The sequence below is a fragment of the Cetorhinus maximus genome, chromosome 23 (genome assembly GCF_964194155.1).
Source record: "Cetorhinus maximus chromosome 23, sCetMax3.hap1.1, whole genome shotgun sequence".
Taxonomy (NCBI): domain Eukaryota; kingdom Metazoa; phylum Chordata; class Chondrichthyes; order Lamniformes; family Cetorhinidae; genus Cetorhinus; species Cetorhinus maximus.
The window spans coordinates 41,711,284-41,724,198 of NC_135901.1; positions in this window are offsets into that span (position 1 = coordinate 41,711,284).

Here is a 12,915-nt window from a genome sequence, read left to right on the forward strand (position 1 = left end):
CCCTGCTCCAATCTCCATTTCCAAGATACCAACTCCATCCCTCTCCCTAGGAACAGTCTGAGATTAAACCAGTCTGTTCACAACCTCAGTGTTACATTAGATCTCGAGATGAGCTGCTGACCTCATGTCTGTGCCATCACTAAGATCGCCTGTTTCCACCTCCGTAATATCACCCGACCTCACCCCTGTCTCAGGAGTGTCTCATCTGCTGCTGAAACCCTCATCACTGCCATGTTTACCTCCAGACTGGACCATTCCAACACACTCCTGGCTGGTCTCCCACATTCTACCCTCCGTAAACTTGAAGACATCCATATTTTTGCTGAGTGCGTCTTCACTCACAGCTAGGCCCGTTCCCTGACCTTCCTTGGCTCCCGTTCAAGGAGCAGCTCGATTTTAAAATTCTCATCCTTGTTTTCAAATCCCCCAATGGCCTCCTCTCTTCTCTGTGTGGCTCCTGCAAACCCACAACCTTCTATGATATCTGCACTGCTCTAATTCTAGCATTCCCTGTTTTAATTGCTCCACCATTAGTGTCCGTGCCTTCAGTTCCCTCGACATCAAGCTCTGAGATTCTCTCCCTCTGTCTACCACACTTTCCCCCTTTAAGACAATTGAGTATTAATAAAAAAAGACATTCTGTCAAAACATTTTATCTTGTACTCATCAGGATAGAGGGAGGAATACCAAATTTCAAAAATTATCAGTCAGGCTTGTAATGTGGCTCACTTACACTTGCTAGAAGCTACGTATGTTCATCCACAGGGACCTGTCCTCTGCAGGCAGAAGGAACAAGTCCAGGCACGGGGTGTTTTGTGGAATTAAACAAAAGCAGAGGGGATTACAGCTCCTGGCTGTATTGTCCATGGCAACAACCAATCAGAGCCGACGGGCCAACCAATCAGCACCCTTTTCTCGTGCAGTAGAAATTGTGGTTCCCTTTGAAATTTGGGATTCTTGCGTCTGTCCTGGTGACTGCAACAGGAAAAGCTTTGACAGCTTGTCTCTTTTTTCACTAATAATCAAATTCTGTACAAACAAGCGACTATTTAAGTATTTTGGTCACCTCCTTGTGTTTCTGAATGTTATACTTTATTTTATGATTCCCTGTTTAGCTCGCTGGGATGATTTATGATGTTAATAGAAGATAGTGATCGCACATGCGCTCTGCAGCTCCTTGCCCCCTATAAAGATGGTGACCGCACATGCGCTCTGCTGCTCCTTGCCCCATATAAAGATGGTGACCGCACATGCGCTCTGCTGCATCTTGCCCCTATAGAGTGCACGCACATGCGCTCTGCTGCTTCTTGCCCCCTATAAAGATGGTGACCGCTCATGCGCTCTGCTGCATCTTGCCCCCCATAAAAATAGTGACCGCACATGCGCTCTGCTGCTCCTTTCCCCTATAAAGATGGTGACCGCACATGCGCTCTGCTGCTTCTTGCCCCCTATAAAGATGGTGACCGCACATGCGCTCTGCTGCTCCTTGCCCCCGAATAAAGTTGGCGGCCGTTAACTCGGGCCAACTTCCGGTGAAATGGCCTAATCTGTGTTTGGAAGGATGGTTCATTATTGACGGTTTAGGACAGAGACCGTGAATTCATAAAGCCTCCCAACTCACCCGCCAGCCCTATCTATGCTCAGGGGTTTTTTTTTTCCAGCTCTCAGTCCGCACTCGGTATTTGTAAATCCCGCATTTTAAATCCGCTCGCTCCAGTTCTCCTCACGCCTGTCTTCACGCTCTACGCATGCTCCAGCTCACAATGATTGACGGCAGCTCCGGACCAATAGGGACAGGGGGCGGGCCTGGAAGACCAGCGGGTGTGGCTGTTCCTCCGGCCAATCGGAGTGAATGAGGGGCGTGGCCGGGCTTGAATTGGAGCATGCGCAGCGCGGGTGGGGATCGGGATCAAGGCGGTCGGGTTGAAAGTCCAGCGGGTGAGAAAGGGCCGAGTGCAGGAGAGGAATGGAGCCGGAGGGTGGACTGGGAGGATTCACAAACACCCGGTGTAAGACTTTTGTGGGAAAAGCACCAACATTTTCAAAATCCTGGTTAGACTGCACCTGAACCACTGTAATAAAAATAAAAAATGCTGGAAGTACTCAGCAGGCCTGGCAGCATCTGTGGAGAGAAACAGAGTTAATGTTTCGAGTCAACATGACCTTTCATCAGGACAGGAATACTGTGTTCAGTTCTGGGCATCACACTTTAGGAAGGATAGACTATATTGGCCTTAGTGGGAGAGCAGTGCAGATGTACCTGAATAACAACTGGACTCCAAGGGTTAAATTATGAGGAGTGGTCAAACAAATGCATCAGAGTAATTACAGCACAGAAAGAGGCTATTCAGCCCATTGAGTCCATGCCAGCTCTCTGTAGAACAGTCCAGTCTGTCTCATTGCCCCACTGTGTCTTCAACCCCCTGCATGTTTATTTCTCTTAAATGCTGGTCCAATTTCATTTTAAAGCATTGATCATGTCTACTTCCAGCCTGCTCGTAGGCAGTGAGTTCTGGGTTGTTACCACTTGTGTAAAATATTCCTCCCTGCATTTGCCCTGTATCTATTGCCCATAACCTTCAATATGTGTCCCCCTAATCCTTGTACCATCACCAGATGGAAACAACATTTTCTTTGTCCACCTTATCTGAACCTGTCACAATCTTGTTCACCTCTATCCAATCTCCCCTCAACTCTGTAACTCCAAGAAGAACAACTTCAGCTTCTCCAATCTCCCTTTGTAACCGAATTCCCTTTTTCCTGGAACCATTCTGGTAAATCTCCTCCGCTTCCTCTCAAGGACCCTCACCCCTTTCCTAAAGTGTGGAGACCCGAACTGGATGCAATACTCCTGTTGTGACCTAACCAGAGCTTTATGACGGGTCAGCTTATTTTCCCTGCGTTTATACACATTAAATCTGCTTATGAAGCCCATGATCTCATATATTTTGCAAACTGCTCTGTCAATATGTCCTTTCGCCTTCAAATGTGTATGCACATCAGCCCCCAGTGCCGACACACCCTTTAGAACTGTACCATTGAGTACCCTATTCATTCTGCCAATATTCATCATCTCACTGTGAGGTTTGTATTCCCTGGAATTTAGAAGATTGAGGAGGATTTTCTCGAAGTTTTCATGATATAAATTGGAAATGGTGTGGGAGATAGAGGGGATCAATTTCCATTGGAGAATCCAGGACTGAGGAACATAGTCTAAAACTTAGAGCCAGAACTTTCAGGGGTGAGATTAGGAAAATCATCTTCAGATAAAGTTGGGAGAAGTTTGGAATTCTCTTCCTGAATTAGCAGTTCATGCTTGATCAATGTTCAGTTTCAATCTGGCATTGATAGATCCTTCCTAACACAAGGTATAAATCAAGGGACAGGAGACAAAGGGTCACAGATCAGCTGTGATCTGATTGCATGGTGGGAAAGACTCGAGGGGCTAAATGGCCAACTCCTAGAATCATCGAAACTTAGAGCACAGAAGGAAGCCATTCAACCCTTTGTGCTTGTGCTGTCTCTTTGAAAGAGCAGTTGTGTTTCGTCCCACACACCCACTTTCTATTTGTAACCCTGTAAGTTCCTCAATCCCAAATCCCTGTCAACTCCCTTTTAAAATTCCTGATAGAATCAGGTTCCAGGTAGAATGTTCCAGATCCTGACAACTCGCTGTTGATGAAGAAACTGCTGAACTCGATGTTGAGTCTGGAAGGTTGTAAAGTGCCGAATTGAAAGATGAGCTGCTGTTCCTCGAGCTTCCACTGAGCTTCATTGAAACATTGCAGGAGGCCGAGGACAGAGAGGTCAGAGTGTGGGTGGGGCAGAGAATTAAAATGACGAGTTACCAGAAGCTCAGGGTCAAGCTCACAGACTGAACGGAGGTTGTTCCACAAAGTGATCACCTAATCTGTGTTTGGTCTTCCCAATGTAGAGCAGATCACATCGTGAGCAGTGAATACAGTAACTAAACTGCAAGAAGTACAAATAAATCACTGTTTGGTTTCATCTTGCACAACCTTGAGAACAGCCCGAAGAGAGATACTTTACTTGAAGAATAAAGGTTAAAATATAATTACATTGTCTATCTCAGGGTGTAATCCAAGAACAGCACCTTGTATTTACAGGAAGGGTTGTGGGGCTGGAGGAGGTTAGAGATACTGAGGATCCGGTTGACATTGTCTATCTCACCAGTGTCAAATTCATTTTCCATGGTGGCTCTGATCCAATATCCTGACACTGGGTGAGGGCCACATTCAGCAGAATTTATAAAAATGGAACTAGATACAAATAAACTATATCAGTATTTACTGACACCTTCGTTTTATTTATTGTTCCTGCTGCTCCCGGTACCCGGCATCTCTTCGCTTGAACCATCACATCAACACTCGGGGCAAATGACTGGTCTGAGGCCTGTCTCAGATAAAAACACGAGGACCACTTGTCACCACAGAATCTGTCGCAGAAAAACGGAGTGAACACTCAGAACCTGGAGGTTTGTCTAGGAAGTCTTTATTAAAGTCGTGATATCATGGAGAGCCTAGTTGCATACAACGGCGCGAACCAGTCTCTGCCTAACAAAAACAGAATTACCTGGAAAAACTCAGCAGGCCTAACACCTCTTTACACACATAGATAAAGCAAAAGGTTCGTGACGGAAACTTGGGCAATTACAATAGTTTCAAATGGTTTCAAAAAATAGCAATCAGTGTTAATGGTTTCACGATTAGACAGGACAATGTCAATGGTTTAGCAAATAGACAAGACAATGTCAATGGTTTAGCAAATGGACAGGACAATGTCAATGGTTTAGCAAATAGACAGGACAATGTCAATGGTTTAGCAAATAGACAGGACAATGTCAATGGTTTAGCAAATAGGACAATGTCAATGGTTTAGCAAATAGACAGTGATAATTGGTTACATATCCTGGGCAATGCACACTCACAATAGTTTTTTTCTCTTAGATTTTGCCACCGTATCTGACATCCGGAGCCCCTTAGTCTGGGAAGGTAGCACTGGCCCTTTGATTTGCTAATTTATGTGCTGGCTGCGTGACTGTTTGGGGACAGTCTACAGTAAATTACATTATACATGTATTTTAAGTTTATTTCTCTCACAAATATAGGTGTATTTTATTTCATGCACAATTGTACGTGTATTTTATTTCATTCACAATTATACGTGTATTTTATTTCATTCACAATTGTACGTGTATTTTATTTCATTCACAATTGTACGTGTATTTTATTTCATTCACAATTGTATGTGTATTTTATTTCATTCACAATTATACGTGTATTTTATTTCATTCACAATTATATGTGTATTTTATTTCATCCCCAATTACACACGTATTTTATTCCTCCACAGTCCCTCCTTGTTAATCTTTTCTTTTAGATTAACACCAGTGAGGGATATCTTCATCATCATACGTGGGTTCATAACCATGAGGAAAAGGCCGGTCCCTGGCGGGGTAAACTTTCTCTCCCCACCAGTGGGCTTCGCTGGGGCCAGTGCGCATCATTTGGGGAATGATTGGGGCACCCCCTAATCCAGTGGAGACACTATTGATAATCTGGGAGCAGCAAATCCATAAAGTAACACACGCACAGCACCCTATGATACATGCTACGACTATCCCAATTAAAAAGTATAGCAACCAACTTCCCCAACCAGAAAACCAACCTAGTATTGTAGACCACTGAGAATCTTTTTTTATAAAAATCGCTCGAACTTTCCCCAGCCTTCTTTATTTCTTGTACCTTGTCCATGACATGCTTTCCCAAGTCAGTGATATTTTCAGAGACATCGGGGACAGAAGTGCAGCACTCTGAGCCTATCATAGCACAAGTGCCACCTTTTTCAGCTAGAAGGAAGTCAAGGGCCATCCTGTTTTGTAATACGGTTAGGCGTAATGCTATCATTTCAGTGGTGCTGGCTGAGATCTGCTTCTGTGTTTTAATCGGAGCATCAGCCGTTGAATTAGCGACTTTTCCAAGCGCAGCTGCCAGGTTGATAATTTCACGTGAATTACGAGCTGATCCATAAGGGGGCAAAGCAATCATCCAGAATCGTTCAGATTCCGAGATGCCACGGCGATGTAGGCGCCGATGTGGGTGCATATCTGATTTACCTATATGGCGAAGATAGGGATTTAAGTATGCTAGGTAGCAACAGCCACTCCAGGTGGGAGTGGTTTTGTTCTTTTCCGAATTTCCTACAGACATGTTAGAGGAAAAGGACAGCTGAGGCATCCCAGGCAACCAGGGGTAAGCTTTATCTCCACAAACCCAATATGTACCATTAAGAGGTTCTGGTGGATGTTCAGCACAGGCGGGCTTTTGGACAGATAGGCCAAAGTTGTATGATACTTTAGTATGACAGGAGCTTCGTCCCAGATCATAAGTGCTGAGTGTAAGGTTGGAACACCAACAGGTGGCGTATAGCGGCTATAGTGGGAGTCTAATTCTAATCCGATGTTCTGTATAGTTCCACCCATTGGCAGGTGGAGAGCGACGGAACCAACCCCTAAACATATTGTGCTGCGGTGTTACAATATCAAAAGTTCGAACGTCAGCATATTCAGTGTCATTTAGAGGAACAACACGCCAATTACCCGTCTCTCCCCCATGTTGGGGAGTCTGGGCACATATCCAACAGGCACCCTGTCCTACCTCTCTAGCATAGGTGCGGCATAGAGACAAAAAGGTGTTTGGGTGAGGGTCCCTTAGGCATACTCTGCAGAATATAACAAAGCACAATATCCTATACATAATGCAAGTTAAATCACTTAGTAACAGTTGCCCAGACCTGCTAGAAGTGTACGAGAGTATGCTCCTGGCCGGCAGCATGTCAGAATCCATGAGGAAAGGCATCATCACCCTCATCTACAAGCACAAGGGGGAAAGGGAGGAAATTAGAAATTGGCGACCCATTTCACTGTTGAATATGGACTATAAGATTCTGTCCAAGGTCATCGCCAACCGGGTCAAATCCGCTCTGGAATTGGTGATTCACCCTGACCAGACCTGCTCTGTGCCAGGCAGGAAGATCTCTGACAGCCTGGCGCTGCTCAGGGATACGATTGCCTATGTACAGGACAGGGGTGTGGATACCTGCCTCATCAGCTTGGATCAGGAGAAGGCCTTTGACAGAATATCGCACACCTACATGGGGGATGTGCTCTCCAAAATGGGCTTTGGGGAGGGAATTCGAAATTGGATCCAACTGCTCTACACTAACATCAGTAGCGCAGTCTCAATCAATGGGTGGGAAACAGATAGCTTTCCGATTAAATCTGGAGTCAGGCAGGGCTGCCCTCTCTCGCCTGTCCTTTTTGTGTGCTGCATAGAACCCTTTGCCGAGTCCATCAGGAAGGATCCGGGCATAAGAGGAGTGACGATCCCAGGCAGTGGAGGCACTCAGGTAAAAGCCTCCCTGTACATGGACGACGTCGTCGTCTTCTGCTCGGATCCGCTGTCGGTGCGCAGACTGATGCACGTCTGCGACCAGTTCGAACTGGCCTCGGGAGCCAAGGTAAATCGTGGGAAGAGCGAGGCCATGTTCTTTGGGAAGTGGGCTGACCGATCCTTTGTCCCCTTCACTGTCAGGGCTGACGGCCTGAAGGTGCTGGGGATATGGTTCGGAGGGACCGGGGCATGCGTTAGAAACTGGAAGGAGCGAGTGGCTATGGTGAAAAGGAAACTGGGCATGTGGGAGCGACGCTCCCTCTCCATTGCGGGTAAGAACCTGGTCATCAGGTGTGAGGTACTCTCGCTGTTGCTGTACGTGGCGCAGGTCTGGCCCATTCCACACTCCTGCGCGATGGCGATCACTCGAGCCATCTTCCGCTTTATCTGGAGGTCGAAAATGGATCGTGTCTGCAGGGACGCGATGTACAAGCCTCTAGATAAAGGGGGAAAAAACGTGCCCAACATCGCCCTCATACTGATGGCCACCTTTGTGTGCGGCTGCATCAAGCGGTGCGTAGACCCTCAGTACGCAAACACCAAGTGTCACTACGTGCTGAGGTTCTACCTGTCCCCGGTGTTGCGAAGGATGGGTCTGGCCACGCTGCCGCGGAACGCTCCAAGTAGTTGGACCGTGCCGTACCACCTGTCCCTGGTGGAAAAATTGATGCAGAAAAACACCTTTGACCACAAGTCCATCAGGCAGTGGTCAGCACGTAACGTCCTAGAGGCCCTGAGGGATAAGGAGAGGGTGGACCCTGTGGGATGGTTCCCCGAGCAGACTGTCAAAGTCATTTGGCAGAATGCCTCATCGCCAGAACTTTCCAACAAGCACCAAGACGTAGCTTGGCTGGTGGTGAGAAAGGCCCTCCCCGTCAGATCCTTCCTACACGCCAGGAGTCTCACCCCCTCTGCACGATGCCCTCGAGGTGGCTGTGGTGGGGAAGAGACCGTTGTTCACCTCCTTGTGGATTGTGCCTTTGCAAAGAAAGTCTGGAGAGAGATGCAGTGGTTGCTGTCGAGGTTCATCCCGAGCAGTTCTGTGACACAGGACTCTGTGCTCTACGGGCTGTTCCCAGGGACACACACCGAGACAAACATCAACTGCAGCTGGAGGATCATCAACTCGGTGAAAGACGCGCTTTGGTCTGCCCGAAACTTGTTGGTCTTCCAGCACAAAGAGTTGTCCCCGACCGATTGTTGCGGACTGGCACAATCCAAAGTCCAGGACTACGTGCTGAGGGACGCACTAAAGCTTGGGGCAGCTGCCGCAAAGGCGCAATGGGGAAGGGTCGCTGTCTAAGACCTTTCTACCACAGCGCACCGAGAGACTGGGAACTGTTTAGAGCCCCTCGGGCTGTACAGATCAAAATGAAAGGCTGTAAATGACTGTAATATTGTTTGTACTGATGCACCTGGTGATACATTTTGTAAAAGTTTAACCTGGATTGTACCCTTGTAATGTTGTTTTTGAAATGGTTTTGAATGTGATTGAAGATTTTTATGAATAAAGTATATTTTTACAAAAAAAAACTTAGTAACAGTTGCTATACTGTCGCCAGTCAATGTTTTTTACAGCGGGTGACGTGGATCCAGTCTTCCTTCCCTTCAACCTTCAAAGCTGTCCGAGCTGTTAACAACACGAGGTAGGGTCCTTTCCACCTAGGAGAAAGAGAGTCTTTATTTAGATTTTTTACATACACTTGATCACCTGGCTGGAAGTTGTGTATAGGAGTATCTTCTGCGGTCACCTGAGCCCGCCTTACCCTTTCATGCAATTCAGCTGCAGTTTTGCATAGTGCTTGGGCGTAAGCCAAAGTCTGTTCATCGTTCCAAACTAAGGCTAATTTTTCGGCACATACAGGGGGCTGGGCTCTGGTAGTCATAGGATGTCCCATAAGAGCTTCATGGGGCGTTATTCCAGTGGCTCTATTTTTTCTATTTCGCATAGCATAAAGCACTACTGGGAGTGCTTCTGGCCACGGGAGTTTATTATCCTGACAAACTTTAGACAGGGCGTTTTTTAATTCCCCAGGTCTTCTTCGCCAGGAGGATCCTGTTGAAGGCGTGTGGCTTCGAAGCTCCGGAGATCGTATCCCTGCAGGACTTCCCCAAAGCTGGTTTTTTCAACGTGACGTTCAAGCGGGTGGCAGACTGCGTCCAGCTCCTGAGGGTGTTCGAGGAAAAGAGAGACCTGCCGGAGATGAAGATCCTGACGGCGGAGCCGCTCTTTTCTCTGCCGTTGCAACGGGAACGTGTGGTGATGGTGCATCTGTACAACCCCTTCGTCCCTGTCGCCGACATGGTCACCTTCCTCACCAGGTACTTCGATAAGGTGGGGAGCGGCACCGAGATTCGAGATGAGTTGGGGATCTGGACAGGCAAACGCCTGTTTAAGGTCACGCTAAAGACCGATGGTAAGGGAGCCATTTTCCACCCTCCTTCCAGTTTCGCTATCGGGGGAAACCGTGGCTACCTGGTCTACGCTGGGCAACCCAAGCATTGTCGCTCATGCGGCAAGGCTGGTCATGTGGCGGCCAACTGCAGCGCCTCCCTCTGCAAGATCTGCAAACAGGAAGGGCACCAGACAAAAGACTGCAAACAGGCCAAGTGCTGCAACCTGTGTGGCGAGGCAAGTCACCTCTACAGGACCTGCCCCAAACGCTGCCGTACTTACGCACAGGCAGCCAAAGCCGACCAGGGGGAAGCAGAAGAAATGTTCCGTGTCACTCCAACCACCAAGGCCCCCAGGGAGCTCAACGGGACAAAGGAGGACACAGAGAGAGACAAGGTGGAGAAAGAGATTGAGGCAACAGAGAGCCAATCAACAGCACTACCCCCTGAACCTCCCAGTCCTCAGGACAGCGAATCAATGGAGGAGGAGGCAGCAGTGGAAAAGCAGCAGGGGGAGTGGCGGACGGTGAAGAACACCAAAAGGAAGAAGGAGCGAAGAAGAAGCAAAGCCATTTCCCAGAAAAGCGGCAAGAGGCGTCTCCCATCCGATATGGATGACAAGGGCAGCAGCTCTTCGGATGATGAAGTGCCAGGGCGGCACCGACAGAAGAGGCGGCAAAGCTCCAGGGCGTTGGAGGACGAGACACCTGAGCTCCAGAACATTGGAGACAACAAGGAGACCAGCGCACCCCAACTTTGCCTGCAACCTGAGGAGGCCAGTGCACCACAGCCCCTGGAATCTGGGAGCAGTGAGGTAATCATCGCACCCCAGCTCCAGGAAGCCGGGAACAGCAACACCCCAGAGGGGGTGAGTTTTGGAGAAGCTTCTCCAGCAAAGGTCATCTCAAAACCCGCTCTCTACGTGAACCTCCAGATGCCACCTGAGCAGAACACTGCCAAGGAGATCTACCTCAGCCCATCCAAAGTGAAGGAATTTGAGCTCACTACGGGTATGAAGGAGCAGACAAAAGGTCTGGGACTCTCAGAGACAGTGGGTTTGGTAGGAGAATAAATGCTTTAAAATGGGTTTAAAGATTGTATCCATAAATGTGCGTAGCATTAAATCTACTATGCGATGTGTTGCGACCTTGGACTATCTAGCCAAGGTCAAAGCTGACCTGTTGTTTCTGCAGGAGTGTGCGATACCACACCTCAGCTCCTACAGGCAAAGGTCACGATGGTGGTCCCATTGGCCATCGATCTGGTCGGGCGGAAATGACTCTCGTTCCTCCGGCCTGGGTATTCTGCTGCGGGGAGGCAACTTCACCGTCTCCGAGGTTAAGGAGGTGGTGGGCGGGCGACTCCTCGTAGCAGACGTAATGTACAAGAACGCTCCACTCCGGTTAATTAACGTGTATGGCCCGGCACAAGGGGCTGAGCGGCTGGAGGTTTTCAGCAGCTCCCACTGCTGCTGGCGACCTCCAGGCCGGTCATTCTGGGCGGTGACTTCAACTGCATCATCGATGCGGTTGGACGATCCAGCAGGGCCGACAGCAGATTGGACGCTACGTCCAGATCCCTGATGGAAACAGTTAAGGATGCCAAGCTGCACGACGTCTTCAGCAACCCTGCAGACGGAGCGCAGCGTAGATACACCTGGTCGCGGCCAGACGGGTCCATTCATTCCAGGATAGACTTCCTGTTTGTGTCCCGTGCATTCACAGTCAGATCCACCGATGTCAAGCCGGTGTTCTTCTCTGACCACTGCCTCCTACTGGCGGACTGCCACTTGGAGAAGGACCTGAGGGTGGGCAGGGGGGCATGGAAGCTAAATGTGCAACTGCTGACACCAGAGAACATTGAGGAGCTCAAGAGGGATTACAAATGTTGGAGAACCGTGAAACCCCTCTTTGAGTCCCTGACACACTGGTGGGAAGCGATCAAGGGAAACATCAAGAGGTTTTTCATCCTCAAAGGCACCCAGAAAGCTAGAAAGGAACAGAGGGAAATGTCCCGACTCCAGAAAAACATGCAGAATCTGCTCCGGCTGCAGTCGATGGGGGTCGATGTCAAGGAGGAGCTCCAAGAGGTGAAGAGCCAGCAAGCCTCGCACTTTGCCTCGGAGGCCTCCAAGATCATCTTCCGTTCCAGAGTCCGCTCAGTGGAGCAGGATGAGACGTGCTCACGTTTCTTCTTCCAAAAGGTACACAGAGAGAGCTCTGTGATCAGCAGCCTGAAGGAAGAAGACGGCTCAGTAAAGTCATCACGGTCCGACATTTTGAGGATCAGCAAATCCTTTTATGCCGGATTGTATGACGTGAAGCCCACGGACAGCACGGCCTCCCAGTCCTTCCTGTCCTCTATCACGGAGGTCTTAGATGACAGTACGCGGGAGAGCCTGGACAAACCGCTAACTCCTGATGAACTGACTAAGGCCCTCGAGTCCTTCGAGAAGATGAAAAACTCCCGGAAGCGACGGCTTGCCGGCAGAGTTGTATTCGGCTCTGTGGGACTTGATCGGCCCAGACCTGCTAGGGGTGTACGAGAGTATGCTCCTGGCCGGTAGTATGTCAGAATCCATGAGGAAAGGCATCATCACCCTCATCTACAAGCACAAGGGGGAAAGGGAGGAAATTAGAAATTGGCGACCCATTTCACTGTTGAATGTGGACTATAAGATTCTGTCCAAGGTCATCGCCAATCGGGTCAAATCCGCTCTGGAATTGGTGATTCACCCTGACCAGACCTGCTCTGTGCCAGGCAGGAAGATCTCTGACAGCCTGGCGCTGCTCAGGGATACGATTGCCTATGTACAGGACAGGGGTGTGGATACCTGCCTCATCAGCTTGGATCAGGAGAAGGCCTTTGACAGAATATCGCACACCTACATGGGGGATGTGCTCTCCAAAATGGGGTTTGGGGAGGGAATTCGAAATTGGATCCAACTGCTCTACACTAACATCAGTAGCGCAGTCTCAATCAATGGGTGGGAAACAGATAGCTTTCCGATTAAATCTGGAGTCAGGCAGGGCTGTCCTCTCTCGCCTGT